Below are 12,908 nucleotides of genomic sequence, written 5' to 3'. Positions count from 1 at the left end.
CCAAGAACACACCACAAGTGTACCACCAGAGAAGAAGAAAGGAAAAAATAAGAACAAGCAAAAGCATTCTTGCCCCGTTCCCACACCCAACATGAAAGAACCTTCTTCCATAAACCTGTCACTGTCATTGGCCTTGACCATCCTCTGTGTTGCAGAGAGTGCATGGCAAAATGATACACTCGCCCGCACCCAATTCCTCCTCCAAACCGACAGGCACGACAACCTCCTCTTCAACTGGACCGGAAGCGACACCTGCTCCGCCGCGTGGCTCGGAGTGGAGTGCTCCACAAACGGCATTATGGTGTGCCTCTCCCTCCCTTCCTTTGTCTACCTCCGCTTCGTCGACCACCACGAAAACCGCTTAAACGGTACCTTTTCCCCTCTCTTGAGCTTCACCGCTCTCGAACACCTCTACCTCTCCCACAATGACTTCTCCGGAGACATTCTGCCGCAGATATCCTCCCTCTCCGCCTTCACATCTTTGAGAACAAAACCCGCGGTTCAATACCCATTCAAGAAGCCAAATTAACCCAGAGAATAAGAACAAGAAAGGGACCTCAGAGAAAACCTTAGTTGTTCTACCAAAAGCCGTACTGATTAAATCTTAGTTTCGCTTATTTGCTTTCTGTGAATTGGTAAAAGATAATAAATGCAAAAATTCCTTGCTTTCTGGATTGTGTTAATTGACAGCTAATAATGTTTAGATTTGATGAATGTGTACAAGGTGTGAAGCTAGCACAGTGGGTGCTATAACAAGCTCATTCAATAACAAAGGTAATGGAACACAAGATTTCAGCAACTCAACAATCATCATCAATGGAGGTTGCAGATGTAACTCAATATTGAACTTGCGGGTAGGTTGGTAGGTAGGGCTAAGCTAGCCTGTATCTGGTGTTAATTTTGTGGTCCCAAATCAGATGTTTACCCTAGAAGCTGACATAAAAGTTGTTCCAGATGCAACGGTTTCCTCCTCTGGTGTGTGCATCCATAGCTCTTGCGATCAGTGTGGTAAGGATTGGTGCGGCTATTAAGATAGGTTTGGGAAGATGTGCGAGAGTGGTAGTATCAGGGACACCTTCTCTGCCTTTTTCTTCTGCATATGCCAATCACCTCTTTTCTCTTACTCCAGGTAATATATTTGTCAACCACCGCTCGTACTTCATTAAACTCACTCAAAATAAACAAACATACTGAACTTGTTTGTGTACGTCATTTTTGTCCTCACGCTGAAATGAACTCTGATCGATTCATTCCTTTTTCAAAACTCAATTATTCCCTCGGGATTGAAGTGTACTTTCTCTTCTGAAATGTCTTAAAAAGGTGTTCTAATACTAAAAAAAGGTTTCAACAAATTGCCAGAGACCTTTATAGCTGTTAAGATAGGTGAGAGAAAAGCATTAGCTGAGCTGAGAGAAAAAATTATGGAGCATGGAAGGGGTCACCAAGGTTGACGATGGACCTTATACTTTCACAACCCTTCTTCTCTTTAATCACACGTCACAATCAAGATATCAATTGTTCCATTTATTCTATGGGGCTCCTTTGATTTGGTTGTATGTGTCTAAATGTTAAGATGGGTGAGAGAAAAGCATTAGCCACACATCACAATCCTTTCTATTATTTCAACACCGGTAAGAGTTATGATGTGGATTTAAGAAAAAAAGAGTTATCAAGATATCAATAGTTTCTTTTATTCTATGGGGCTCCTAAAAACGGAAAAAAGGACCAACTATACGTGGGTATTTCCTCCGTAATTCTACAGTTCTAGATGAAGATTTTTTTTTTTTACTAAAACTTTAATTCACTTCAAACGGTATTCCTCATCGTGATTATTTTTTTCAAGTTTCTCTCCATAATTAATGTCCAATTACTAATGATTACACATTTTATATGTTGCAGGAAGCGAAGCTATTGTTAGAAACTCATTCAATAATGAGGGTAACGGCGCGCAATGTTTCCACAACACAACAATCATAGTTCTTGGTTAGCAAAGTCTAAATTATATAAAAATAAAAAAAAAGTTGTATGAATTTAAAGTTTTATTTATGTGAGCATGGCAAACTTTTTTATAAAACCCAAGGAAAAATATAATTTATCATTTTACAGTGATCTAAACTTTGTCTCTAGATAGTAATTCAGTCCTGAATCGTTTTTCTCTCACTTGTAATAACTGCTCCTCACTTATACAACAAAATTACAAAGAAGACAAGTTCAGCACACACTGTACATACATATTTTAGGAAAAAGTTATTTTAACGTATCATTTCTAAATAATTATCATTTGAAATCAACTTTTCTTAATAAAATATTATTATTTAAATAAAATATTAATTTATATAAATGTCAAATAGTATTATTGATATCAAATTGCCACCGCCATGCTAAACTAGGAAACAAAAGAAAGATTCTATAAAGGAATTGTTGAAGAGAAAAGAAAGAGACTTTTGTGTCCGGGTGTGTGTGTGAAAGTCTGATGCCGGCTAATGAGGAAAACTGTAGGGTCTTTTTTGTCAAAGGGGATAGGTTGAGAGTGCACGTGATGTGTCACGTGCAACGCCCAGAGACAGAAACAAAAAAAAAAAAAACAGAATTACTATCTAGAGAAAAAACGTGAGATTGCTAGCCTTTCTTTTTCTTTTCTTTTTTAATTTTTTTAAAAAAATTAACTAAAAGCAAATAACCTTGATTTTTACCTGACTTTAAAACATTTCTCATTCTCACTTTCTTTTTTTTATTATTATTAGTATTTTACTTTAGACAATATTAATTTAGGACTTTACAGTTAATTTTTAAACAAAAGCTATTCATGACTTTTTTTTCATGAATAACCCTTCTTTTCAAAGTTTTTAAGTTTGTGTCCGAATTCTCTTTTTATATGCTTAAGAAAATGTTTACAAAATATCTTTGGTGTAATATTTGTGGGTTACCTACCAATTTATAATATACACATCAATAATACATATCGCCCATTTCTTTTTGTTACTGTTTAGATTTTTTTTCCCTTCTTTCATTTATATACGTTGTTATTATTTGTTGTGTCTTTGTGCGTTGTCATGACATCACTTTTAACAAGGGCGTGGGTAGCTTTTAATTAATTTTGTTTTCTTAAGGAAAAGAACAAAAGCAAGCTAGCTAAGTTAAACTTTAGTACCTTACATCAAATAAGCGTTTCTGCAACATAATACCAAACATTTCTTAAGTTAGAAAGCAATTTGATATAATTAAGATCTTTTCTACAAACGAGTTCGTGGTAGTTGTTATATTATTGTTCTTCTGGGACCACCAATTTCATTCAAAATTTAATTAATTGATTTGTCCCAAATACGTTATAACAAAAATTAACAACTCGAAAATATAAGGTTGACTTAAAAAGGAGAGTGAAAGAAGTTTGTAAATTCAATTTCTCCTCCCCCGTTCCATGTGAGAGATATTATGTTGGTTTTTGATAAAAACAAAAACAAAAAAACTAAAGATAACATGTATTTAGCGGAAAAAGATAGCACTAGATAATGTATATGCAAATTTAAATATTTCAATATGAGATATTTATGAATGACATTACTGTAACTATTTTTATTTAAATTAAATATATTTTGGTCCTTATTAAAAGTTGGAATTAATTCTTGTTTAACTTTTTATTTATCTATATCGAAAAGTAAAATGCCTAGTGTTTTAGCACGTGGCATCATGAATAATGACACATTTTACATTTATATATATAATTTTTTCTAACACGTTGTCACCAGAGTCCACTTGTGTACTAGCATATTTTTAAGTTTAATGCCATTTCATATAAAATAATTTTTTTACTACAACCTAGAATATCTTACATGTTATATGGAAAAAACAAATCATTGAAAAAGGTAAGAGACTATGCAATTATAGTTAAGTTAAAAAAAGTGTTTTTAATATTTATTACATAGTTTAACAATAAACTATTTATTATTATTATTATTATTAAACTTTTAATGTTATAATATAATAAATAACATCATATGTAGTCATGAACTAATATAAATGAATACCCGAATTTTTTTATCTAAATTATGTTAAATTTAGGGGTTGATATGACAAAATGGATTAGAACCCGTAAACTAAAATGTTCACTACATATTAAAGTCAGGTTAAAAAATTAAAAATTAATCCTAATTTAATTGTATGTATATGAGTTTCTTAATATCTTTGGGATATTGCAAATTTCAATATCTAGAAAAAAACAAAATTATTTCCTACAAATTTGAAAATTTAAAAATAATTAAAAAAATATTTTTTAAATTTTATATGGGTTAGTGAGTCAACCCACTTAACACACAAAGTCATAGTGGGTTGAGCTTGATTATAAGTTTTTTGGCTCACCAGGAAATAAGTCGGGTTGGACTCACTCATTTTTAACCCAACTCGTGATAAGTCAATTCATGTGAGCTGAGTTGACTCACTTACTGCTTTGATCTCAAATATTTAATTCTTATAAAATAATAAAAAATTATGATAAAAGAAATATATTATTGTCAAATATGTAATATTTAAAAAAAAAATATATATATATATATAATTGTTTATATTTCAAATTAAAATATCAAATAAAATTTTATGAGATTCAAAACATTTATTAAATTTGCAAAGGTGAATGTTACATTGATAAAATTTAAAATAATTTTAAAAAATATAAAAGAAAAACAAATATTTAAATTAAAAAATATTTTAAATGTATGTTTATTTCAATTTCTTAAATTCTAATAAAATATCTTTTTTTCCATTAATAAAATTATAAATACATCATCGAAGTCATACATAAAACAAAGATTAAACTAATAATAATTGAAATTTAAAATAGATCTTTCATCTTTTCAACTTCAATATATATTGGATGGTAATAAAAAAATCATAAAAATTACATTAAAATATTATATTAAAGTAAATAAAATTTATTTATACAATTATAGTGATAAAATTAAACATATAATAATGAGTCACAAAATGAAAATAATTATATAAAATATGAAAACGATATTCTACATGATAAAAATATTTAAAAAATGATCAAATGAAAACAATTTGATAGACATTGAATGAAGTCGCACTAAAAAAAATGTATAGTTAAGGATGTGATAAAATAAAAAAATAAAAAACACCTAAGAAAAATTTTCTAATATCAAAATAGTCGAGAGATAATAAAAATTGTTTTAGTAAAACAATTTTTTTTAAAATGAAACAAAAATTAATAATAATAGAATAAAGAAGATAAGTTGTTATATTATATAGTAAATAAAATGTTTATGCTATTGAAAAATTAAATTAATAGTGTTAAACATTCACATGTAAACGGAAAATATACAAAGGTTGTGATAAAGTAGAAAATATATCAGAAATTCATGATAAGGCAAACAATTAAAAGAAATAAAAATTAAAAAAGTGTGTTAGTGTGTGTGTGTGTATATATATATATATATATATATATATATATGGTTACATAATAAACTATGAGTATTTTAGTAATTTAAACAATAATGGGATATGACGGGGATGAGTATTATTATGGATACACTATTGCAGGTAAGAGTTTTGGCATTGATTATTTTAGGAATTCCATTTTGGTTCTTTAACCGAAACATATTCAATCGAGGTAAAAAGGGTAGGACTTTAGGTCTTGGTTTAGAATTGAGACCTATTATTCACTTTTTGCTTCTGTTCTTTTTTAACCAAAGCCTATAACTTTTTTTAATTATTATTTCAACAACACCGTGTTTTCCGGCACTTTCCTTCCCAACACCACTCAGAACCACCAACAAACAAAGTCACCAGTGACCACCACCCTTCCTAGCACCATCGCATAACCACTAACATTGAATAAAAGGCAATAAAAAAATACTTTCATTAGGAAGAAATAAGTATGAAGTAGAAAAAAAAATAAGAAAACACAAAGAGAAAAGACAAACCTCTCTTCGATTTCAAAATGGGAAGGTTGTTGGAAATAGTATAAATGTGAGTCAAAAGTCTCACATTAGATAGAATAGACAAAGTTAAACACTATATAAGAATAAAGACCCATAACACCATTGCCTTAAGGTTTTGGTGTAAAAGTGGTGTCAAAGGTCTTATATGTGTAAGACTAATATCATATAACCATATAGAATCGCAATCTCTCAATGACTATAAACATAACCCATATATATAAACTCATCAGTGGTATCAGAGCCGATGGACTCACCCTTGAGGGGAGATTGTTGGGAATAGTCTAAGTGTGAGTTAAAAGTCCCACATTGGATAGAATAGATAAAGTTAAATATTATATAAGTTCGCATTGGCGACGAGGAAGGGAGGAGAGCGGAAGAGTGTGGTTGTAGTGGAGGAGTGGAGCGGCACAAATAAAAAAGCTTTGGTGGGGATGTAAAATTTTGATCCTAACAAACAAATAGATCTTAGTTGTTTAAAGAACTGAAGCCTATAGTTAATGCAAACTTTCTCCCTCAAAATAAGAAGGAGTTCGGATAATAACTACGAGACAAGTTTATTTGTTATCCTTGAACCCGTTTTTTTTCCTCTTTTGGTATTTATTGGTTGCTATATACGGTAAGAGTCCTCCTTATAAAAGACCAAATATTCAAAAACTGTTCATTCGTAATTTCTATTCAAGATGCAAATATTTTTTACACCGTTTTGTTTTTAATGGCATTCATGACTTCATTGTTTAGTAGGTGGCCAAGACTCGTTTTCTTTTATGTCTAAATATCATACAAAGAAAAAGAGGCCCAAGTACACCATCCAACTTCTGCAACAGTACTCAACCCAAAATCACACCAAAATGGATCATAAAAAAGACTCACAAATACCATTAAATTCAATCTTCTATAAGTTTTCTTCAGCACTAAAAGTCAATGCTTTCATGGGCTGGACGCTAGAACAAGGTCTATTGTTTTGGGCCCAAGCAATCAAAATGTTCATTTTGCTCTTTCATACCCCTTTTCCTTCACTGTCTTTTTTCATATTCGAGGGAAACTAATTTCGGTATTTAATTTTTTAATATATATTATAAATTCTATAAAGTGATTTTCTTAAAAAACATTTTAAAAATTAAATTGACAACGGAAAAAATTAAAATAAAAACAGAAAGAAAGAGATTAACATAATCAACGTAAGTAGTGGTATGGGCTTTTGGTAATGAAATCTATCCAAGTACCCATTTCCAAAGGCAACACACACATATAATGAGTAAAAATATAAATAATAGAAAAACATAAACAGAGATAAAAGTCTCACTCTCACACACATATAATGAGTAAAAATATAAATAATAGAAAAATGTAAACAGAGATAAAAGTCTCACTCTCACACATATATAATGAGTAAAAATATAAATAATAGAAAAATGTAAACAGAGATAAAAGTCTTTATAATTTTATACTGGTGCTTAGAGTATTTTTCTGCATAGGCTCGGCGTTTGAAGTTATTTTTGAAAATATATAATTTGAAAAACAAAAATGAAAATTGATTATGTGTTTAATTTTCTCCATGCATGATGATCTGAAAAAGACTTACTGTGAAATTAGAAAAAATAAAAGATGAAAAAAAATTATGAGCTTATATTCACTATAAGTTATTTGAAGTGAATCCAGAGAATAAAGGTATGTCTCGTTTAAGAAATAAAATGAAAGCAAAGAAAGTAAAATAATAAAAAATAGGCTATTTTAATTTGTTAAGATAAAGTTAAAACCTTTTGTTTGATTTTATAGAAAGTAAATTGAAAGAAATTTGTTTAAAAGAAAATAAAGACAATTTTCTCTTTTATTTATTTCTCCTTTTTTTGGGTGGGTTACTTTTTACCAGTCTTATAAATATTTTTCCCTTAACAAGGACAGAGGAAGAAAGATTATAAAGTTAGAACTTTGTGTGTTGATGAGCTTTGTCCTTTTTCAATCATTCATTTCAAGTATATCTCTAAGTTATAAATTACTAAAATCAATTCACGTGACCAGTTTTAAATTCTTATAATAACTTATCGGCACACTCGGTATAATTTTTAATTTTTCATTTCAGTTTCTATATTTTACATTTACTGTATTGAAATAAATTAAAGTAAACTTTTAAAAAAATACAAAGTAAATTTGTAAAATTTTATGTACCAGGTAACATAAATCCTTAATTCACCGACAGATACTCCTGTCTCTATTTTTGCTGTTCATTATTTCTTTCTCTATTATGGTATTATAGATATAAAGCATCTATACATAATTATTGTTTATTTTTAAATAAGGGAAACTAGAGTAACTTAATTATTTTTTCTTTCATTAACTGTTATACTTATGAATTAATTAGACATATACCATAATCATGGAATATTCCAGAAATTTGACCAGCGGCGGCTTAAAAAGAATGCATATAAGTATGAACCGTCTCAATTACTTTATTTGAATCATATCTTAGGTCATGATTGGTTAGGAATTGGAGTACGAGCCTAAGTTTCACACATTAGGTGGTGGTTGGTTCTTGTTCGTGTGAATCATCTATAAGGAAGAAGGAGTGCTATATAAAAAGTCAACTCAGTCGAAGGAACCATTCTCTCGTCTTCAAAGACAGAAACAGAGATATTGGGAGTATGAATCTGAAAATGGCGTCACTTTTTCCATCGAAAAAGCTCTCTCCTTTTGTTAATTTTTCAGTGTTTGATATACGTCAAGCCGGCGGATGTAAAGTGACGAATTCATTCAACAATCTGGGCAATGGCACTCAGAACTTTGCTAATGCCAAAATCATGCTTACTGGATGCTGTTGCTGTTGCTGTACCGAATTTGAGTTGCATGGTATCATTAAATTAACAAAATACTTTCTTGTTTGATTTCTTTGTTAGTTTCTTTATTTATTTATTTTCTGTTTTCTGTCTTTCTCAGGTACTGTATCTCCCAATCGGACGTCCACAAAATCCCCTCCACTTCTAAATCACCGTACGCCAACTACGTTTTTAGATTCTCCATAACTTTCCGTTGTAGACGACAAAGACACTCCTGCAACGGAAGCTTCTTCCACCACCGGGTCCAAATTCGGTGATGTCTTTGTAAGTTTTCATTCCTTTTGGGAATGTGTATGATTTGATATGATGCGTTTAGTAGTTTATTTTTTTCCAAGCATATTAGATCTGAAAGTATATGTGTCTTGTTTTGTGTTCAGCACCAGGCCTCAAGTGTGTATGGGGAACAGAATCTTCATATGTTCTTACGAGCTGGTGCTGTAATTCACTTACGTTGAAGCTATACGCATGATACAAAGAAATTAAGGATAAAAGTTAGAAACAAACCAAGTTCTCTTGGGTCTTAACAGATGAGGTAGCTTCAAAATAACTTCTCAACCAAATTTTACTAGAATTTTCACATCTAGTAAACTAGCACTACGATTCAATGCTTCACATGTATATTGATGTCTGTCCATCACTGAAGGTCATCGATGGATGTCTTCTAAGGGTTAACACCTTGGATGTGTCCAAATTCTTCATAGTGGTCCAAAACAATTTGTTTGAAGAATTTTGGAACTTTGTTCTGATATTTGGATTTAGTTTATCTTCCTTGGGTATGCATATCTATATATTATGTTAGGCATTAGACCGTCGAGGTAACAAGATAATAGACAAATGAGATCATGAATTCTCTGGACAAACTGCATTCTCTTGGAACTAGGTTTTCAGTGTTACAGGGCTATACGAATTAGCTTTTTTGGTTTCTATATTATCATTGGGATTTGAAATTTCAGTCAAAGTAATGGCAAAATATCACGTTGTCACTATGCAACATGGTTTGATATGAAATTTAATGCAACAGAGCTCATTGTTTAACTCATTCCTTTGTTTAAAAATGTTGTAATTTAATGTGTTTGATCTGATGTTGCAGGTTCTTAAGGATTTGGCCACTTAATTTCCACGTTTGCGAAAGGTTCAAAAGAAGACAGTCCCCATTTGGATACTATACGGTGGGGGAATTTCTAATTTTGAACTGGATTGCACTCTCCTCAGACTCCCTGGAGCTGTTTTGTGCCAGTTAAAGTTTGATCCTCAAGTAACTAAAAATTCAGTTCTTAATGCTTATGCTCAACGTAGTACATTAAGTAATTCACCTGTAAGTACTTTCTTCCACCTTAAACTCCTTAATCTCTTATCTCAGACATAACAACTGATTGGCACCTTGGTCGTGTGAACCAATGAAGTTCTCTTTACTGTGAACCAGTTATGCATTTGACTCATTGTCTGTTTTAGTATATACCTGAAAATCCAGGTTGCTACACACAATATATAAGATTTATGGAATAGAAGGTGTTTGATAGTTCTTCCTTTATTAAGGCATTATGCGTGAGTGGTTTAGGTTGTGGTATGATCGTTTCCCTTATGAATTTCTTTTTCCTCCATTCCCGTGGTAATGGTCAAGATAGTTCTGTTTTCCCCTGCATTACTTTTCTTTAAGTATTGTCTCGATCGAGAGTACTCACTTGCTAATCGTTTTATATTTGATGTTTCAGGAAGCCAAAGTATCGGAGAAGGTGGCATAGTAAACTCATTCAACAAGGAAAGGGACGGCACGCAAAACTTGTTCAATGCAACAATCAAAATTGGAGGCAAAGCGGGTATGATAGCAAGCTCGTTCAACAACAAGGGTGACGGCATCCAGAACTTCAGCAATGCCACAATCATAATCATCACCGGCTGTTGTTGTCGCTCACTTTATTTCCATGGTATCATATTTTCCTGTTTCTTCCTTAGAGCCCTTCTTGCACTACTGCTTCTCCTAACCAGAGATCAGCATCCGGCAACGATATTGGATTCGACTCGGTCCAATGCTGATGTCAAATTCCCTTCAAAGGGAACCTCCACTCGCCAATACTACTCCGTCGTCATTCTCCATTATCGCGTCTGCTACCATGTCTTTGTCTTCTGCAATGGAACATTCGTTCATCACAAGATCCGATTTTCGCGAGATCTTTGTATGTTCGTCTTTAACTCATCTCCATCCTGAGTTCTACTATAATTTTCTATCTCAACATGCATGCTTTTATTTTGTGCTCAGCACCAGTTGTCGTGTCGGAAATATTCCAATAGAATCTCCACACGTTGTCGCAAGACAAATTTCAGTGGTGATTTGAAATTTTTTACTACAATTAGGATATCTTTTGGGGTAGCTGTGTGTTTTGAGAGTTTTTGTAATTGCATCCTGATAAAGGTTGCAAGAGGATGATGTACAGGAGATTTGGATACTTGAGTGTTAGAAAGAATGGAAAGTTTCTTATGTGAAAATTGTAGAGAAGAGTTACAATTTTTGTAGTACAAGTTGCATAAGAGACTTTGTAATTTTACCCTGTAAAAGTTGTACGAAAAGATTTTTAATTTTATTTTGAGAAAAATACTATATATTGACTGTTAAAATATTTCTATTAAGTAATGTATGGATATAGGATTTAAAGTGTGAAAACATGTTTGTATAAGTTTGTGCATGACATAAATGAATATAAAAAGTTGGAGTGATATAGGACAGTTTTAGTTTGATAATTATTTGTAAATGATTCACGTACGCTAAAAAGTTTATCAATATTTGACATACACCCATGGAGAGAATAAAATTTATAGGTTTATAAGATGTATGATGTGATAAAAAGAGAGAGACAGGAAGAAAAACCAAAGATATAATAAATGTACATATAAAATTAAGGTGTATAGACTGTGATATACTTTTTTACTCCCTTATCCTAAATAACTTCATATATCCCTTGAAGTTCAGGTTAACTTTAATCAATTTCAAATTATTCCATGCCTCTTTTTTTTTCGAAGAGTTCAGTGGTTTTATTAAATCTATTATGACTAGTAAATCCTATAACAGAATTGGTTACTGTTCTTTATAAAAGAATCAGATATAGGATTAATTTTTTTTTAATAGAAGATGGGACTAGTTCCTGAACCTTTCTGGGCCTTAAATGCAATGCTGAGGTATATGTACTGTAGTTGATCCACATAGGGAAAGTTCTTAACAAATGTGTTTTGATAATTGAGTCAGCAAATGGGCTTAATCCATCATATTGCCCAAATCCTTAATAGATGGTCTTGAACATTATGTTTGGGATTTGTGCTCTGCTTAACTTTAACTCTTTAGGATCCAAGAACAATGATTCTAGTAACATGACATTTATGTGGTAAAATATTATATATTAAAAGAAATACAAATTAATAATATGTTTTTAATGATTGAACAACGTTTTTGATGTGTTACAGGAAGGCAAAGTATTGTAAACTCATTCAACAATGAAGGCAGTGGGTTACAGGACTTGAGCAATTCAATAATCACAGTTGGAAGCTGTAGCTGTATCTCAACTTCTGTGCGACTGAAGAAGACTCATCAAACTGGTTTGGTGAAACAAAAATATTGAAACTTGAAAGAGGCCATAATGTTTCCAAACAAGTTCTTGACTGAATAACCCTTTGGAAAACTAAATAAGTAGCCATTAGCCAATAGATTGTTGATTGTTGATTGCGTTTGAACTTGGTAATTGAGTGGTTCCCCAGAAGAAAGGACCAATTTGTATTTTGATCATGTAAATATGGACAACCTTGGTTGATTCCACTACTTCTTTGGTCTGCTGAGTGCTTCTGCCACAATGGTTTGTTGTCAAAGTCAATTATCGAATACTATTCTTGTGCTCTTCAAGTTGGGTTACATATTTACTAAATTGTATGTTTTAAAAAAAATTGTAGATAAGCAAATGATATTTTGAAGAGGATATATCCAAAGAGATATCATCGTCTTCACGTCTCATTATTCCAGTTTTATTTTTAATTATTTTTTATAATAATATATAAAGAGATATAATATTTTGTGTCCATATTTTATTATTCCAGTTTTATCCTTAATTATTTAAAAAATTATTTATTTCATAAATAATTT

The 12,908-nt window shown here is 31.3% G+C and overlaps 1 long non-coding RNA gene across 4 annotated transcripts; it reads left to right on the top strand.

Annotated features, from left to right (window-relative positions):
• The first annotated feature begins 8,398 nt into the window (after nt 1–8,398).
• Nucleotides 8,399–12,712, top strand: LOC114192293. Of its 4 annotated transcripts, XR_003606077.1 has the most exons (6): nt 8,402–8,798; nt 8,886–9,049; nt 9,163–9,317; nt 9,876–10,100; nt 10,498–10,959; nt 12,239–12,712. It is a non-coding gene; the product is annotated as an uncharacterized LOC114192293 (long non-coding RNA). The 4 variants fall into 4 exon arrangements; XR_003606076.1 differs by having other exon boundaries at nt 8,399–8,798; nt 9,876–10,959; XR_003606079.1 differs by lacking the exon at nt 9,163–9,317 and having other exon boundaries at nt 8,403–8,798.
• The last annotated feature ends 196 nt before the right edge of the window (nt 12,713–12,908 follow it).

The sequence above is a fragment of the Vigna unguiculata genome, chromosome 7 (genome assembly GCF_004118075.2).
Source record: "Vigna unguiculata cultivar IT97K-499-35 chromosome 7, ASM411807v1, whole genome shotgun sequence".
In the NCBI taxonomy this organism is placed as follows: Eukaryota; Viridiplantae; Streptophyta; class Magnoliopsida; order Fabales; family Fabaceae; genus Vigna; species Vigna unguiculata.
The sequence above is the reverse complement of the archived record's forward strand: the minus strand, read 5'-3'. Positions and strand labels throughout refer to the sequence as shown.